Genomic DNA, 18,365 nt, shown 5'->3' on the forward strand with positions numbered 1-18,365 from the left:
ATGAAACATATTTTCAAATTTAGGGGATGAATGTGTCTTGCCATTTTAGAGATAAAACAAAGTTTTTCCTTCATATTGGAGTGAAAAGGTGAGAAAGTGAGAACACAAATCATAACAAAAGAGATTCAATGCTGACATAATAAGATCGATTGGTTAAAAATTTTAGATTTGTGATGATTTAAAGCAATCAATGGCCTACTCAGTGTTTCATAAAACTGTTAGAGCTACAAGTTACGTAAATCGACATCAGTAGCTTTAAAGTTAGCGATATTGCAAGTGCAAGGCTTATGAGAACCGAAAACGACTTACGAACTGCTGGCGTAAGAAGTTAGGAGGCAATACGAAGAGAAAAAAAAAATAAACACCGTAAAGGAAGGGATCATAAGATTGCATATGCTTTTCGGAGCTACAATCAGCGATCCAAACGAGTCCGTCGGACGTCGCCGCCGTTCGCTCGGCGAGCGCCACTCCGTCTAGCTCGACGTCTACTACTCTCTGTCAACTGTTTTATATTTAATCCGAACCGTTTTAGTAAGCAATAAACAAACACTGTATCACATAAGCGCTGCTCAAATTAGCCTCAATACCATTTCAAACGGCCATCTCGCATTTATGAAGATGACCGGGGATGGTGGCCCACCCGAGAGTTCTTCGTACGACAGTCGGGAGTGCGGCAAAAGAAAATGGGGAATCGCCATAGAACGGCAGAGTGGGGAACGACTGCCAGTGAGATTTGGTGGGGGACGTGCGACGACATCACGAAATGCCGTGGCACCGCCTACCGGTATGCAATGGGCGGGAATCTCGCTACGATTTACGATTGGCAAAGCTACCGACATCTTGTGCTAGTCAGCTGTAGTTACGTGGCTCCATGGTGGCCATTTTACGCTCACGATTGGCCAGAATCGCAGCACAACGCGAATAAGACTACGTTTTAAATATGGATTTTTTTTCGCCGGTCGCAAAATTATGACAAGAGATTCACATAAATCAGAATTAATTATTGAAAAGTGCCATAAGTGATTAGCTTGTGAAATTTATACTTATTTCAGACATGCAGTTGTTTTCGGCGGTAAATCTATATTTGCTTAATCGAGTAGACGCGGATAGGATAGAACGATCACGTTCATCTTTTATAAATTATTGATGAAAGATACTGATTATTTATATATTACACATGCTTCCTATTTCAAGTAACTACATTATGTATTTAAACTGTCTAAAAAAGTTTTGTATGATTTGAGTCGAATTATTTATGTGTTAAATATAAAAGAGAAAGTATATAAATATATGTAATTTCTTGATTCTAACATTTACATACTTTTAGAAAATAAATATAAAATATATTATGTAATTTATAGCCATGTGAATCTCTTCTAAATTTATATTTAGCTCTTTATCATAATAAATAATTTAATTTAAATATCTATATTTTTATGAATAATATATTTTTTCTTTTCAATATTTAAAGTCAACAATATACAGAACTGTAAAAATTAAAATCAAATAGATATAATTGCAAGAACTATAAATTTAAGATTGCATATTTTATTTATTATTATTTACGTTTAATTTAATATTTTAGAAACAGCTATGAGTTTTATGTGGAATATTAATAAATAAAAATTAAAATTAAGTACAGGAATTTAAGAAAAATGTTAAGAAAAATAATAATAATTGTAGAGAGAAAACAACAAACTAGAATGGCAGATAGCAATAATATTTGCTAATTTACATAAATAATTATTATAGTAGAATATCTATAAAATTTATAAAATAAAAAATTTTTATGTTCTGCATAAGCATAATTTATATTAATATTTTTTTCTCTAAGTTTTATTAACAAGAGAGATACAGATTTTAGATACATAAACTTTATATTTTTTTATCACAATAATGTTTTATATTTTATTAAAATATAATACTAAATATATAGTTATACATTCTTAAAAACTTTTTAACTATCGAATGTAGCATTTTTCCACATAAAACGGTATCACATATGTAAATGTTATATTATACTAATAGTGTATTATAGGGGAAATTTTAATTTTTATCTCTTTTATATTAATGTGTCAAAATGTTAATTTTAATTCTTAAATAATGGCTAAATTGTTCATGTAATTATAAAGTAACAAAATTATAGAAAAAAATATAATGTATCAATATCTTTTTTGCTATTATGCAGAAAGGACATATTTCACAAAATGTGTCTGTCATATTTAAAAGATCATAAAATATTATTATACTGGGCAAAAAACCATTTGGTAAAACATATGCCATAAAACTATGTCGATTATATCAATTGCTATGTAAGCAACTGTATCTTATCACATATCTTTTATCACACCAATAAATTATGTAGGTATTCAGAACTGTACTTTGACAATTTATTTTATTGCAAGAACATTAAACAAATAAACTTGTTAATAAATTTAAATAAATAATATATTTCTGTACCTTAAATTTAATTAAATATTATATTTTCTCAAAATTTAATTATTAAATTAAAATTCTTAAATTTAATATTTTTGTTTTATAATATGTTTCTGCAAAATATATTTTCCTACATTTATATTTACATAATTTATATTATTAAAATTTTATAACTTTATCAATTAAAAATAATGAGATGCATACATATAATTTGTGATTTATAAAAAATTAAAAATTTTTTTATTATTAAGATAGAAAGTATGAAAGTATATATTTTTTTAGTTGCAAATATAGATTTGTAAATTTTAGATAGGAGTTTGCTATTGTCAAAGTATGGTTGCAATTGTACAATAAATATTGGTAAACGAAAACATAGTGACGGATTTCAATATTTTATGTAATTATGCAAATGAAATGAACTCACCGGTCGTTGTACCCTAGCTAAATGTGTCTTTAACTGCACCTGAAAAATTAATACATATTTTATTTATTATAAATTATCATATATTTCATGTAAATTAATTATCATTAAATTAATTAGATTAAAATATTAATAATTTTTATATTAATTATATATAACATAATTATATGCATAAAATTGTATAGATATTTATTGAAAAATTTTAATAAATATTTTAATAAACTTTCTAAATATCTTATATTAAATATTTAATAATTACAAATTCTAATTGTGTATAGTGTGTTATTATTATAGCTTGAATGAAAATGTTAACGGAGCACTTGGCCACTTTATCCGAGCATCACTGAATACTGAATGAGAGGTAGATAGATAGATAGATAGATAGATAGATAGATAGATAGAGAGAGAGAGAGAGAGAGAGAGAGAGAGAGAGAGAGAGAGAGAGAATTATATCTCTCTATCATCACCTCTTGATTAGTGTTCAGTGGTGTTCAGCGCGATCAGCCAAGCGATGCACCGCATTAGCATCTTCATTCAGACTTTAATACAATTATATACATATTGAAATAAACAGGTATTAAGTACTCACCAGCTAGAGTATTGCAGTTTACTTTATCCGCTGCAGATTCTATCTTAGCTGTGCTCCTCTGATAAATATGAAAAACTCACACTTATGTGCTAACCAAACAAAAATCAACTCACGCACTTCATTTTTAAAAATTATGAATTTATGTCACAAATTTGCTATGCCACGAATTTGCTACGTCACGAATTTGCTACGTCACGAATTTACTACGTCACGATACACGAAACGCAAATGCGAGATAAAAGCACTTTGTGCTACAACGCGTACACGCATAATATTGTATAATCAAATTATGCACAACGTTACACATCCAATCTGTTCGACAATGTACACACATTTACACAGCGAGCAAAACAAACGATTTAGTTATCCTGACGGTCACGACAAAGTCGTCTAGTACGTGATCACGTACCTGCAAAACAACAACCATGTTTTACTCACAATCAGTTTAATTCTAATGAGTTCAATTTTCAACATGTTACTTTAATGAAAAGTGAATAAATTGTGCATGTTTATGTGATCTCGGAATCTGTACTTACTGAAATAATTTCGAACGAACGATCTTGCCGCCAGATAATTGCAACGAAACACCGATAATCCCGAACACTTGCGCTGTACATTCCGGCAAATGCCCGCAACTTTATTCAACACTCTTGATAAACGCCCGTCATTTTTTAGACACTTCTGACAAACGGCCGTCACTTTATACGACATTCCCGATAAAAATTCGCACTCGTTATGCATCTGTAATGATCAATTTTTGCAAGTAATCGCGAGAAGATTGTGCTATACGTTCTGAAACTATGCACTTAGAAACTCCGCGTCAAGATTGCGCGCGCAACGCAAGTCTGTTCTTTATAGGCGCAAGCAAGTCCGTTCTTTATAGGTGCACAATACCTTCTATGTGATACAGGCTTAAGGTGGCGCTGTATTAGCAGTCTTCTCAGCGAGTTTCGCGCATAGTTTTGGAACAAGGAGCGCTAACTTCTCGCGATTACTTGCATTTTTTATCCGTTACAAATGCCCGATTCGTTATAAGCGGAAATTTTCGTCGAAAGTGTCGAATAAAGTGACGAGCGTTTGACGGGAGTGTCGAAAAAATAACACGAGCGTTTGTCAGGACAATCGAATAAAGTAACGAGCTTTTACCGAAACGTATGCTACGAGTGTAGGGATCAACGGTATTTCGTCGATTACCTGGCAGCGGGATCGTTTATTCAAATCAATGCAAGTAAGTATTCCGACGCTACAAATACGGTGTACGCAATATATACAATATTTTTGGTTAGGTAAAGCATATTGAAAATATAGCTCGTCGGTATTAAATGGAGTAAAACGTTGTTGATGTTTTATAGGTGTATGTCCGTGTTCTGAGACTTGCCAAACGGCCGGCATTTATCTTCTTGCTGTAAGTGTGTAAGTGTGTGTGTGTGTGGCACAAAGTTTATTTTGTCTCGTATTCGCCTTTCGTGTACCGTAGCATAACAAATTCGCGACGTAAATCTATGATTCTTGGAAGTGAAACATATATGTGAGTCAATTTTTCTTTGTTTATGTGAATAACTAATTGTATATTTTGTAGATATTTATTGATGCTTCATTGGAGCATAGCAATCCAAAGCATAATTTGTGCATGGAGTAATCTAAACTGCAATGCTCTTAACTGGTAAATATAATATTGTGTTTATTTATTATTTAGATATGCATATAATTCTGTAAGTTAATTGGAACATGAATAACGAGAATGAATTGTCATATATACATATATTGTTATAATAAATTTATAATGATAGATTAATTTCTGTTTGTTTATGCAAGTAACTAATTATAAGTGCAAATTTTTTAGGTACTCATGGCTGCTTTGACGGAGCATAGCAATCTAAAGTGGAATTTGTTTAGCGAGTAAATTGAATTACAATATTCAAAAACTGGTAAATATGATATTGTTTATGTATTATTTTTAGATATATACATATCTCTGTGTGGTTATTAAAAGATGGATGAGAAGACTAACTTATTGTATCTATGAAACTTTATAATTTTTTTTACTGGACTGGTTATACTGAGCATTACTGATAAGTAAACCAAAAGCAACGATAAAGAGCTTATGTTTCTTTATCTGAATACTTTTTCCTCAGTGTTTAGTGATATACAAAACAAATAATTAAATGATGCATTGTCTTAACATTCTCATACAGATTAGTAACATACAGATACACAATTATAATTTCTAATTATTAAATATTTACACAAATTACATAATTATCAATATACATAAAATTTATAATAATTTATATAACTGGATGCATATTTTTTAGATACTTATTGATGCTTTGATGGAGGATAGCAATCTGAAATGGAATCTGTGTAGCAAGAAAACTAAATACTCTAAAATTGGTAAACATAATATTGTGTTTATTTATTATTTAGATATATACACACATGTATATTTTATGTGTTAACTGGAACCTAGATGAGAAAACTAACTCGGTGCATCGCAGAACTGATCTTGCTGAGCATCACTGACATGTAAGCTAAAAGTAAAGGATAGAGAGTTTATGTTTCTCTTTCTATCTAGGTATCTTTCTCTCAGTGTATAGTGATGCTCAGAACAAATAATTAAAGGATGCACTACTTTAGCTTTTTTGTACAGACTAGTAACATACAGATAGATAATTATAATTTATAATTATAAAATATTCACATAATTATATAATAAGATACATAAAATTTGTAATAATTTATAACGACTAAGATATGTTAACTTCTTCAGGTGGAACTGAGGGCCTACAGGATACATCGGTCGGTGAGTGAAAGTATTCGATACTATTTACATAATAGTACGAAATACTAATTTCATACTTTGTTTTTTAATTATTAACATTTTCTGTGTAATTGTTAAATGCAGCATCTTGACAATCATCTCTTTGTCCGCAATTTTATAAATTGATAATTGAAATATTTAAAAAATTACTTTAAAAATTAAAAATTTAGAAAATATAAATTATATAAACATATATGTAGAAAAATATATATACAAAAAGAATTATAAAGTTTAGGATTTAGAAACTACATTTAAAAAAATGAAAATGTTGAGGATATATTATTTAATATATTTTAACATAAATTTTAATATATATACATATAAATATATATTTTACTTAATTTTGAGTATTAGAAAATAGAACAAGTTTTTTATTAAATGGATATAACAGACATAATAATATTTTATAGAATGTATTTCATACAGTAATTGAATGATGCTGTAAACAATTGACACTATCTAATTGTTCATTAAGTATGTAGGTAATTGACATACACAGAAAAGCAATTACACATTTATGATTAAAAAAATTTTTTTTTTGCTTCTTTTATGCTGTTTCTATATATTTTATTTCACATTTGTTTGACAATGTAAACTTCATGTTAAAAAGAAGTAGATAATAAATTAAAAGTAGTAACACTATGAAAATCATGGAAATAACCACACACACATAGAAATTTCTAAATATTTTTTTATTTGATATATATTAATATTAAAATTTTTATTTTATTTATTCTTTGTCTTTTATTCTCACTCTTTATTCTCACTTTAATGTCAGTTAAACAAATATAAAAAAATAAAAAGACAAAGAAGAGGTGAGGAAAAAGTGAAAATTTAATTATATATTTATTTTGTTTGTTCACTTTAATGCAGTTATATTTTTTAAATTTATATAAAATTAAAATATTTGTCCGGTTAGTAGACTGCATACAGCGCCTCCTTAAGCTTATATCACATAGTAAGTGTAGGAACTCATAAAGAACAGACTTGCGTTGCGCGCGCAATTTTGTAGACGCGGAATTTTAAGCGCAGTTTCAGAACACAGAGCTCAAACTTCACACGATTACTTGCAAAATTTGTCCGTTACAGATTACAAGTGTGATTTTTGTCGGGAATGTCGAATAGTTTTTATCGGGCGTTTATCGGGAGTGTCGAATAATCTTTGACGGGCGTTTATCGTGAGTCGAATAAGTTTTGATGCGTTTGTCGAGAGTGTCGAAAAAGTGACGGGCGATTATCGGAAGTGTCGAATAAAATAACGGGCGTTTGTCAAGTATTCGTGATTAATGATGTTTCGTCGATTGTCTTGCGGCGGGATCGTATATTTCATTCGATGCAAGTAAGTATTCCATATCACAAATACTTTGTACGCAATATGTACATAAAATTTATAATGACTAAAATATATATTAACTTTTTTAGGTGGAATCAAAGGCTTGCAGCGCAAGGTTACATCAGTCAGTATTGAGTGTGAGTTAAAGTATTCAATATATTTGCATAAGGAAATATTAATTTTATATTGTTTTTTTTATTTATTAATATTTCTTGTATAATGGTTAAATGTAGCATCTTTACAATTATATCTTTGTCTATAATTTTATGAATTATTAATAAAATATAAAATTACTTTAAAAATTACATAATTTAGAAAATATAAATTATATAAACATATGTGTTGAAAAAAAATTTATAAAAATAATAATACAATTTTGAATTTGGAAATAAAATCTTAAAAATTGAAAATTTTGAAGATATTTAACATAATTTAAATGTATATAAATATATGTATAACTATAGTATTGTTTTGGATATCATTGTAATGTAAATGTGTTTATATTTTACAGATAAATTTTGTGCGCGTAATCAGTGGTACGAAATATATTCGTTTCGTTATAATGTAACAAAATGTAAGTCGGGAGTGTCGCGTTTAAAGTGTCGCGTAGTGCATTCGGGTACGCACGCGAGCAATGCGTGCGTCGTGAACGCGAGTGAGTGTTTCAAAGGTGAGAATGAAGTGGAGGAGGCCTAGGTGGCATCATGTAACAACAGAGCAACGATACGGTAAGTAATTTATAATAAAAAATGGATTTTTTAATGAAGAGACTATACAAATTTTACTTAATCTTGAGTATTGGAAAACAGAACAAGTCCTTTATTAAATAGAAATAATAGGTACAACAATTACAATGATAGATAATTAACTGTTTAATTTTACGTTATTAATTTGATAAAAATAGCTGTAGTAAATCACAAATTAAGTAAGTAGCAAATATAATAAAAAAATTCTATGTTTAATTTGAATGTAAAACCGTGAAATATTGGTGTCAGTAAGACGAGTTACATCGCGGGCGATTACGTGGTTTACGGTAGTTTTAACGAGCGCTGTTGCACGCGACTCAGCACTAAACCAGCTTTACAAAACATAGCCACACTAGTACAAAGTTTTATGGCCAAATTTATTATCTGTTACCTCCTTATATGATGCTACGATAATAATAATTGTCAGGTTTAATTCACTCGTAAATTAGCAGGAAAGATATTTGTACCATTTTAAATATAGTCACATGGCGAGGAAGGGCTATCTGACATCACATCATTGAAATGTTTTTTGCCCATGAAAACTTCTATGCTGACCAGCTTTCGTTTGTAGTAGAGAGATCAGCTGTTCTACTGTTTTATTTGAGATGCTTACCGACCCTTGTTCAATACCGCAGCATTTATTTTACAATTGAACTACACGGTTGCATCCTTCCTTCTGCCAGTAAACAATACATTTTGGTGCATTTTCGCTTTACATCTACACATGGTTTATCAGGAATATATTCTGTGAGATTTAATTATATAATACGGTGCAATTTTAATTTTAAAATAAATACAGATAACGGTATTGAATAAAATTTGATAAACGTCTTAGATAAAACACAGAAATGGTTTTCAAGATTTTTTCTGCTTTTACTTAACCTCGGATGGTCATAGATGATGTCAGTAACGACTAAAGGTTTTTAGGATCTTTATCTTTTATTGCCATTGTTAATTTAAGTATATTTTATTTATTGATATTTTTTATATTATTATAATATTATATTTTAACGAAAGCCTCTAATACGATATATTTTTATATATATTACGTACATTTTACCATGGATATGTTACCATGCAGCGTACATATCAAAATCTGCAAGTCTATATGCCTGCTTGCTTACAGCCGCTTACTTTTCTTCCTGAGATCATAATGTTTAAGATTTCTGTTGTGAGATGGCGTTACTATATGCCTGTGCATTTATATTGAATTATTATAAATTTATAACAATTATGAATATCCGATCAGAATTATAGTATCATTTATGTCAAAGAGAAAAAAAAAGAAGAGTACGAACGCGCGTAAAGAATATTAATAATATTTTTCTTATCCATATCAAGTAGCAAACGCTACAAAAACGTAGTAACACAAAATTGTTTTAAATTAATACATTATAATTTATAACAGTTTAATATTTTTTAACAATTTTTCGTTATTTCTATAATATATTTAACATGTTTTAAATTTGACATTTATAAAATGTTCTTTTTTTTGCAAATTGTGGTAGTAATTAACATATAATAGACGCTATTGCCTTTAAATGCATTAAACTTTGAAATAATAAGTCAAAATTAGACAATAATAGTTTAGAACAGCTAAGATATACTGAAAAATTAGCCCAGACGAATAGTCTCTCAAAGATTTATGACTATTCTTTAGATCTTTCTTTTCTATCGATAAATTCACGTTCGCTGCGGGTGGTAGAACTGAGATGCGAAGTCTAACATATCTTGCAATGTCATCAGTTACATTTATGAGGTTGTGAAGGATAAAGTGAGCACCTTGAGGTTGCATCATCGTCACTTTAAATCCCGTTTGCCCGCTCGTAAAAGTCTTTGACGACTTCGCCGGAGTGCTGCCGGTACAGCACAAGAGAGTTGCCTGTCATAAAGTCAAGAAAGAGGTTTCCCGTCTGCTGTCTATGCCCTTATATACCCTTAACCGTGACATAAAAGAGTTTAGTGTTTATTTACCCACTTATCAATAATCCTTAGAGTCGTTATCCTTAACAAGCTTACATTGTAAAGAATGTGATTATACATCGATTACAATGTGATAAAATATTTCACATTTTACGTATTATAAAAGAAATTTTGCATAAGCTTAATTAATCTTTATAACAATCACGTTTAATTTACAGTTTTTGCAATAATGGATAATATGATAATTATTCTATAAATGCATCTCATAATTAATCTCATTATTTGTTTGCATTAAAATGAAAAAATATTTTACACATAAATAGTAATGAAATATCTGAAAGATATTTTTATTTATAGAGATATTAAATATATAGATATTGCGGGTACAAACTCGGTTGTATTCTAAAAATTATTTTTGACTTATATCCCGCAGGGTTTGGTCGTTGTCTAAATGAATAAAACATTGTTTTCGATGTGGTACTTTATTCACGTTCCGCGAAGTAAGGGACTTTAGGTACTCGAAGTAAGTGAGTATTCGTTGCGAGTTCAGCTGGGTCGTTCATGAATTGGAAATATCCCACGGTGACGACAAAACAACTTACAGAAGTAGAGTAAACCGCTCTATATCGGTAAGCGCGTCGTACGATTACCGTGGCTGTTGACAGTAATCTATATTTTTTTATATTTATGCATATAAAATCCAACAAGATAATAAAAGATATTTTATATTTTTTTGTAATATTTGTAACTTCTGTTTTATTAAAATTATACGGTAATATCTAAATTAAAATTTAAAGAATTTAAAAATTAATACAATAACTTATGAATCTTATGAGCATATCGAGCAAGAAAAAATATTCATAGAGGTCTTAAAATTACGAGCTTAAAATGTTACGAGCCGATATTGTACCCGACATCTGTATCTTTGTAGCTTTATAGCTTTCGAAGATATTATAGTCTCGAGTCCCTGTCAAAATATAATAAAGTAAAAGTGTACAGAAAGAGAAGAATAAAACTTCGATTATTGCCTCGAGCTTGTACATATCCAAGATACGTGACGAATTCAATTCATCCAACTGGCAGCAGGGATGCATTTACAGATATTCTACCATTCACTGTTGACCTAAATACCACTCGTGTCTATTACGACCTTTGGTGAAATGTATCGATTGTTCGAACTTTCCCACAGAAGAGAGTTCGAAAGACTTTCTTTCTCCCCCCTGCTTTCGATCTATCTATCGCGACGAACCGCGACGAAAGTTTCGTGCGTAAATCTGACAACTGACGTTTCAAATATAGTACCTGTGCGGTGTTCCTCTTTTTTCTTTATCGAAGGTTTCTTACGGAACGTTTTCTGGCGCGTTATTAAGGTCAGCCACCTGCCGCTCGATGGAGCTCACTTTAGGGATGAACACTATTCCACCCCTCCCATACCTATATATAAGAAAAAACTTTAGGGGTGCAACGGGGTTTGGTCTGACTGAACAAAGAAAATAAGAGATGCGAAACGGCGCGTCGTGGATGGCGGAGGACAAGAAAGATAGTAAGAGAGCAGCTTCCTTTCGGCACGAGAGAGAAAGAGAGAAGGGGGTGAGAGTGATAGGCGAGGGAGGAGAGGAAAGAGTCCCGGGACTTCTAGAACCGGAGGAGAGAATAAAGGAAAAGCGAGAAAAATGTGTCTAACGTGGCAAAGGCAATTCTTCAGCCGGAGTTGCCGCCTTAATGCTCGTGGGAGAGAGGCGATTGGTTCTCGAGAAGAGCCCGCGGGAAAGATGGCCGCCATTTCCCTCCAACCACCCGTGGAAGTGTTTCCCCTCCTACCATTTATTCTCTCTCTTTCTCCTTTGCTATCGTACCGCGACCTACGAAAGGAACCCCGTTCGAGGAATAAAGGGGGAGAATCCGACGAAGAGACTCTTATTCTTATTAACTGTTTAATCTTTCCACGTGACGTACGAGACGCATTACCGTCCACCAGGCTTATTTATATTTCGCTGTATCACCGCGAAGATGCGGTACCTTCGTTATTCTGGCTTTGGAGTATTCACGATATCATTCTAAGTAATATTCATTGTTCTTTTTTAGTACTTATATTAGTTGAAAAATAAAAATTATTCTATATTAATTTTCTAGAAAAGAGAGTGCCACGTTAGAAAATATTTAAACAATGCTTAATAAGAATTTATTGAAACTATATTTTTATATTGAAAATATATTGAAAAATGTAAAAGAATCTGGAAGTATTTTTAATTTGCTATTTGTTGAAATATAACTTCTGTGTGTAACAATGACACGTTACATGATGTCTTTTTACACGATATGATGCATGCGTAATTAACAAATGGATGATATCGTGAAATCGATGTAGCCTGGTCTAGTTGGCGAATAAGGGAGGAAGGAGAGATTGGAAGGAAAGAGAAGAACAGGGAACAGGGAACAGCGAGATAGCGCTGAGTTACATCTCTCAATTATTTGATAATGCCGCCGACACCGCGCTGAGGGGATCTCGTTAAAACTTAAAACGAGCTCTCCCGTAATCTCCTCAATGTTTATACTTGATTCGTAAATCTGGGCGAATCTCGGTGGTGTTATCGCTATACCAACCAAGAGAGAGACAATAGATAATACAAACTCTCGAGACAATATTCGCATTATTGGTTTTCTATTTTTAAACCAATTAAACTCTTCAAATTATCGTACATTGTGAAATAATGATTTCCAAAATTGCATACATGCGTAGGGCTGTAATATAATTACATCTTAATCCATTAAATTGTCTTTAATATTTTGTTAATCATAACTATATAATTGATTCATTTATAAATTGTTACGTTAATACCTGAGTATGGATTAAGATGTATTTTTATATTACGTAATAATAAATATATTTATAGAAACTTAATTTGCATAAGTATCGGTATAAAAATAATTTATAATTGTGTAGTAGAATTATGCCGTCTTGAACTCATGTCAGGCAGGATATACATATGTATATGTGTGTGCTCGTGTGTAAAGATTCTACATCTAAAAGGATATTTATTAAAATCGAATTCGGCTGTAGACAAACAAATAGCAAATTAGATGAGTGGATAGCCTCGATGGCCAGTTGAAGTCATTAAGGGCGGTCGAACAAGCAACTATATCAGCGATAGTCGGAGATTATTCAGCTCATCGTGCTTTGTCCGCTCGTTTGCCGCCCATAAATAGAGCGGCAGAATAAAGAAAGAGAAAAAGTTAGTTTACAACGGTGAAATAACGATCACATCGTAGAAACCTGTCGGTCTCTGTGAGGACGTGAAAGGTGAGACAGAAGGGGGAAGTGCTAAAAGAAGGGTGAGAGAAGGTTCGAGTGAGATAGAATTAGTTGTTGAGATGGCACGATGAACGGGGGAAGGGGGGGGGGCGACGGTTACATCTAGATTAAGATGCATCGGAAAGAAAAAGAGCCGAGATCGGACAAAGAGGCGAAAGGAGAGTCGGTTCCCTTTTAGGTTGAAGTGACGAACGACATCATGGGATTTTGAATGTCTCTGACGACTGTCCATGGATATCGCTGACCTCCTCGTGGGTCTTTCTGGCTCGAGGGAGGAGCCAAACGGCTGGCAGAGAACTCTCCTTGTGTGATGTACGAGCGCGGGGACCACCCTTGATGATCAAATCCCGAATATTGCAGCCGGTTTCACATAAAAATCATATTTATCGCATTACCTACCTGTGTCGTCTCTTTTTCACCTTTATGGCCGACGGGCAGATTCCATTTTTGATCTTAAGCTACTCGTTATGGCTCGCAGAAGTAATTGCCATGTACAATTAAATTTATTATAGTAAAAAAACTTATGATATGTGTATTTCTTTCTATGTAGTGAAAGAAATTTGAACATGTGTTGATAGAATTTTAAAAGATTTGTCAAGGATTCTCTTTCTATAGTAATATGAGAATATAAGAAACAGAGATATTTGCCTTACACTTTATGATGTATTGTATACATTTAGTTTTGGTTATATCTCAAAATATTTTCAGTAAGATGAAAGAATAAGTTTTATCACAAAAAATAAATTTTAATTTATTGAAAACTTTTTTTAGATATTCTGCAGGTAAATTCTATCAAAGATTATGTGAAATTTTAGAATACATTTGAAGTTATCAATGTATATTGTGATTAACCGAAGTTGAAAAACATGAAACAGATTTTTTTTACGTGAAAACAATAACACGGCAATAGAAAAGGTTTCAAAAGAATAATTGATGAAGTCGGAATATGAGACAATAACGTGCATTAAAATCAAAGTAAAGTTGATGGCTCCCCACGCTTGATCATTACATCACGTGTTATTTCTTTGTACTTATACGTTTTCTACCCCTGTTTCCTATATAATGGCAATAAATGTGTTGCGAGAAGGGTGTGGAATACGCGTAGGAAAGCAGAGGAGGTGCTGTTAGACTAGGGCCATTTCTTCCCAAGGGATGAACGCCATTCAATAACTCAAATCCGACTCAATTTTGCGGGAAGAAAGTTTGTGCAGACTGTTCTCCGCCTAGATGCAGACGGCTGCTGGTGAATTTATTAACTTTTCGAATTTATCGTTTATTCTAATACAGTTTCGTATGATTTAGTGCGTGTGCAATCTATAAATCTATAAGCGTTCCATTAAAACGGAACATATTATATTTCAAGCAAGATATCTGAAGATGATAATTTTGTGCATTTAATTATTGCTATTAAGTTGCACGAAAAAAAGATACAATGTAGACATTTAGATATATAACTTATGATAATGCTAAAACCATCGCGTAGAATTGAATCGTGAAAAATCTCAACCTAGCAATTTCGAACACACCGTATTGCGCGAGGAATGAGAAATGTTAGCAATGCCTATGCGCATTAAGAGGGCTGTAGGGAACGGCGCCGTAATGAATTAAGGGAAATCAGAAATTGCTTTAAATAGCACCGTAAAAATAAACTTCGTTTAAAGAAGGGGAACCCCGGGCGAAGGATAGGAAACGCGGTAGGAAGCAAGACGGAAGGAAGAAGGCGAGGGCACACCTTGGTCCATGGACCACGGAGGGGTGCTAAGTCGGCGGTGGAATGTGTAGCGCGGAAATTGCCGAGGAACGCGTATTAAAATCGCTGGATTTAGTGGGGAGATAAGCCGCAGCGTTGGAGCCGCGGGGGCCGGTGGGGGGGAAAGAAAAACTCTCTTTTACTTGCGCCCCGGCAATGCCGTCGTCTTTCCGCAGTCGTTATCCAAAGCTCAGAGCCTAGACTACGTCACCATCCACCTACACCACTGCGCGACGGTGTTACCCGGACTTTCGCGTGGTCCTCAAGAATCCAACTCCTAACATTCGCATCATTTAAGTCGCTATGCACACTTCCGTTGGCTCATTCTTTTCTTCTTTATTGCGCGCAGCTTTGTGTATTTCCCACGGAACGTTTCCTCGTCCTGAAATAATTCGATGAAAATGTAAGCCGTTACCGTTTGCGTGAAGCTCGTCAAATAACGACTTAGTTTCCGGCTTTTGCATGAAAATCTACTTGATATATTGAGTATAACAAATAGTTAACAATATGATCAACAGGTTTATACATGTGTTGATTAAAAAAGACATTAATAGTAATAGTATTGTATCAATAGTAATGTTATGGACACAAAAAATATTAATGCAAAAAAAAAGTTTAATTAAAAATATTGTAGTAAATATAACTCAATAATTTAATATAATTAATTATTAGAAAATTGAAGATTTTACAAATATACATATATTTTTATGTGAATCATACTATAATAGATACATTTATTACATATTTCTGATTTAAAGAATAATTCTTGGGGAATATACACAACTCTTTAAAATCTAAAAAGTTATCTGACTTATATGAAGCAACTAGCAACGTTAGAATGTACTACCAGCTTGTATAGACTGGTCTCATCTGACCCCTGAGAAGGATGCAGCACGACGTACTATAACGCAAGACCAAATGCTCGTTGTGGGATCCATGATGGAATCCATAGAGTTTAAAATTGAAAATATATATTTTATTTATATATAATTTATATACATCACAATAATAAATAAGTTTTTTTATATTTTTTTATAAAAAATAGAATTTATTTCATTTTTCTCTCTTCTGTTTTAACGTTTGCTTACTTTCTACGAACCTTTATTTATTGTGTGCATAACTTGGTTGTTTTTCCTTATCATATAAAAAATCTCTATATATAAAATAATATACTATGACTCATGCATTAAAAAAATTCTGCATCCTTCTCATTATTTTCACATTGAATAACATAAGGAATAAAATTGCGAAGATAATCGAAGTTTTTGTCGTGCAGTTTCATTTTCTTATAGAAGAATCGACGATTTTCTTTATTAGTTGTTTATATACATATTTTTTTAAGCTCTCTTAACTTGTCTTTAAATCAATGAGAAGAATCGGCACGCGTGCGAGTATGTGCAACTATATACGTTCAGTCTCGTCGGAGGTAATAATCCATCGGAGGATTTCCCCTTACAGCACTGTGCCCACTCAAATGGTCGTAGCCCGCGCTTTTATGCCGTCGTAAAAGCGCAGTAACAATTAATAAGTATCTCGTAAAAGCTATTGCCGTTGACACCTTTTTGAATGACAGGGGCGGGCTAAGAGAGAACGCTGTCGTCGGCGCTCTTCAACATCTCCGTCTTCTCTTTCCGGCTTATAACCGTCGACTAAATAACACGATAATTGTCCATAAATTTTGTTTACGTGCGAATCATTGCTTTTAATCAGACAGTTATGCGAACTATTCTATGAGCTACCTATCACCTTTTCTGACATTTTAAGGCTTTTTATTACGTGTTTACTGTTCAATGCTGAATGATTTCTATAAATAAAGAACGCGCATAAGACACAATAAATGTTTGATTTTATTGTGCTTTAGTTGTTTAATTTAGATTTTATTATAATGTTGAGCATATTTATGTAATATATATCTGTGGTAAAATTTTACCAATGATTGTCGTATATATCAATTATTGATATAATTACATATAAAATTCGATGTAAATTTTGTCTTACAAATATCGAAGACAATGTTGCTTGAAAAAACACAAAAGTTATAAAATTATAAATATATTATTTTTATTTTTTTATTTTATTTGAGAATCTTATATATTTTTTTATCTATAGGAATCTTTTTACATTGAACTGAAGAAAGACTTTGAAAAGTTAATACTCTTGAAAGACATGACGAAATTTCTTCTAAAATTTAATTTTAAGCTATCTTAAACTTGCCACAGCATATTAAGAGCCAATTATAATCTCTGCAATCTCATTTTTTCTAATACAAGAAATGATTGCTTTGTCTTGTAACAATTTACTTGTAAATATGAACTGCTTACCTCTTTCGGTCGAAACGGATCTAACAAAAGACACAATAAATGTACGTGCAACGTAACAAATACAATTCCGGGGTAGCATTGCGCAATTTCACGGGTTGCGAAGGGAACAAGAGAACAGACTAGATAATATTACGCAGACCGGATATAGAGAAACGGTAGCCACAAACCCGCGGTCGGGTTTGCGTCGTTGCCTTAATTAAGTTACATGTTGGTCGCATTGTTCTGAATATACATATAAATGTCAGGATAGAAAGTAGAAAGGGATTATTAATTAGTTTCAATAGCAGTGCTCCTTGTTCAGCCTACGAGCATTGCAATATTTTTATTAGATTTTTATATTTCACATAATTTATATAATAAAAATCGCAAAGAAAGATTGCTTGGGAAAATATTAATGCTGCAAATTATGCAGAGTTTTCTTAGTTTATTTCAGTAATGATAGAATCTATATAATAGCAAAACTAAATTTTTTTATTCAAATTTGTAATGTATAACGCGGGTATCGACATGCTCAATTAGACTGCAACTTCAATAATTTATGAAACTAATAACATTATAAAAAATTTTCATTAAAGATCAAAATCGACAGTGCGATAGCTTTTGATTTTAATAATTTTTAAAAATAAATGTAAAATGTACATTTATCTTATTACTTATGGCAGGAGATATTACAGACGGTATATGAAATAATATTTTTCATGAATCATCTTAA

The 18,365-nt window shown here is 31.9% G+C and overlaps 1 long non-coding RNA gene across 3 annotated transcripts in view; it reads right to left on the reverse strand.

The window, feature by feature from the left end:
- LOC105674660 (uncharacterized) overlaps positions 1–4,330 on the reverse strand; it is an 87,563-nt gene extending 83,233 nt beyond the window's left edge. The window contains exons 1-3 of one of the 3 annotated variants that reach the window (XR_010890164.1): positions 3,983–4,330; positions 3,447–3,855; positions 2,861–2,899 (exon numbers count right to left, since the gene is read on the reverse strand). This is a non-coding gene — a long non-coding RNA (uncharacterized lncRNA). The remainder of the gene's footprint in view (positions 1–2,860; positions 2,900–3,446; positions 3,856–3,982) is intronic. The other 2 variants (XR_010890162.1, XR_010890163.1) reach the window with 2 other exon arrangements.
- Between the last annotated feature and the right edge of the window lie 14,035 nt (positions 4,331–18,365).

The sequence above is a fragment of the Linepithema humile genome, chromosome 5, assembly GCF_040581485.1.
Source record: "Linepithema humile isolate Giens D197 chromosome 5, Lhum_UNIL_v1.0, whole genome shotgun sequence".
NCBI classification, from domain to species: Eukaryota; Metazoa; Arthropoda; class Insecta; order Hymenoptera; family Formicidae; genus Linepithema; species Linepithema humile.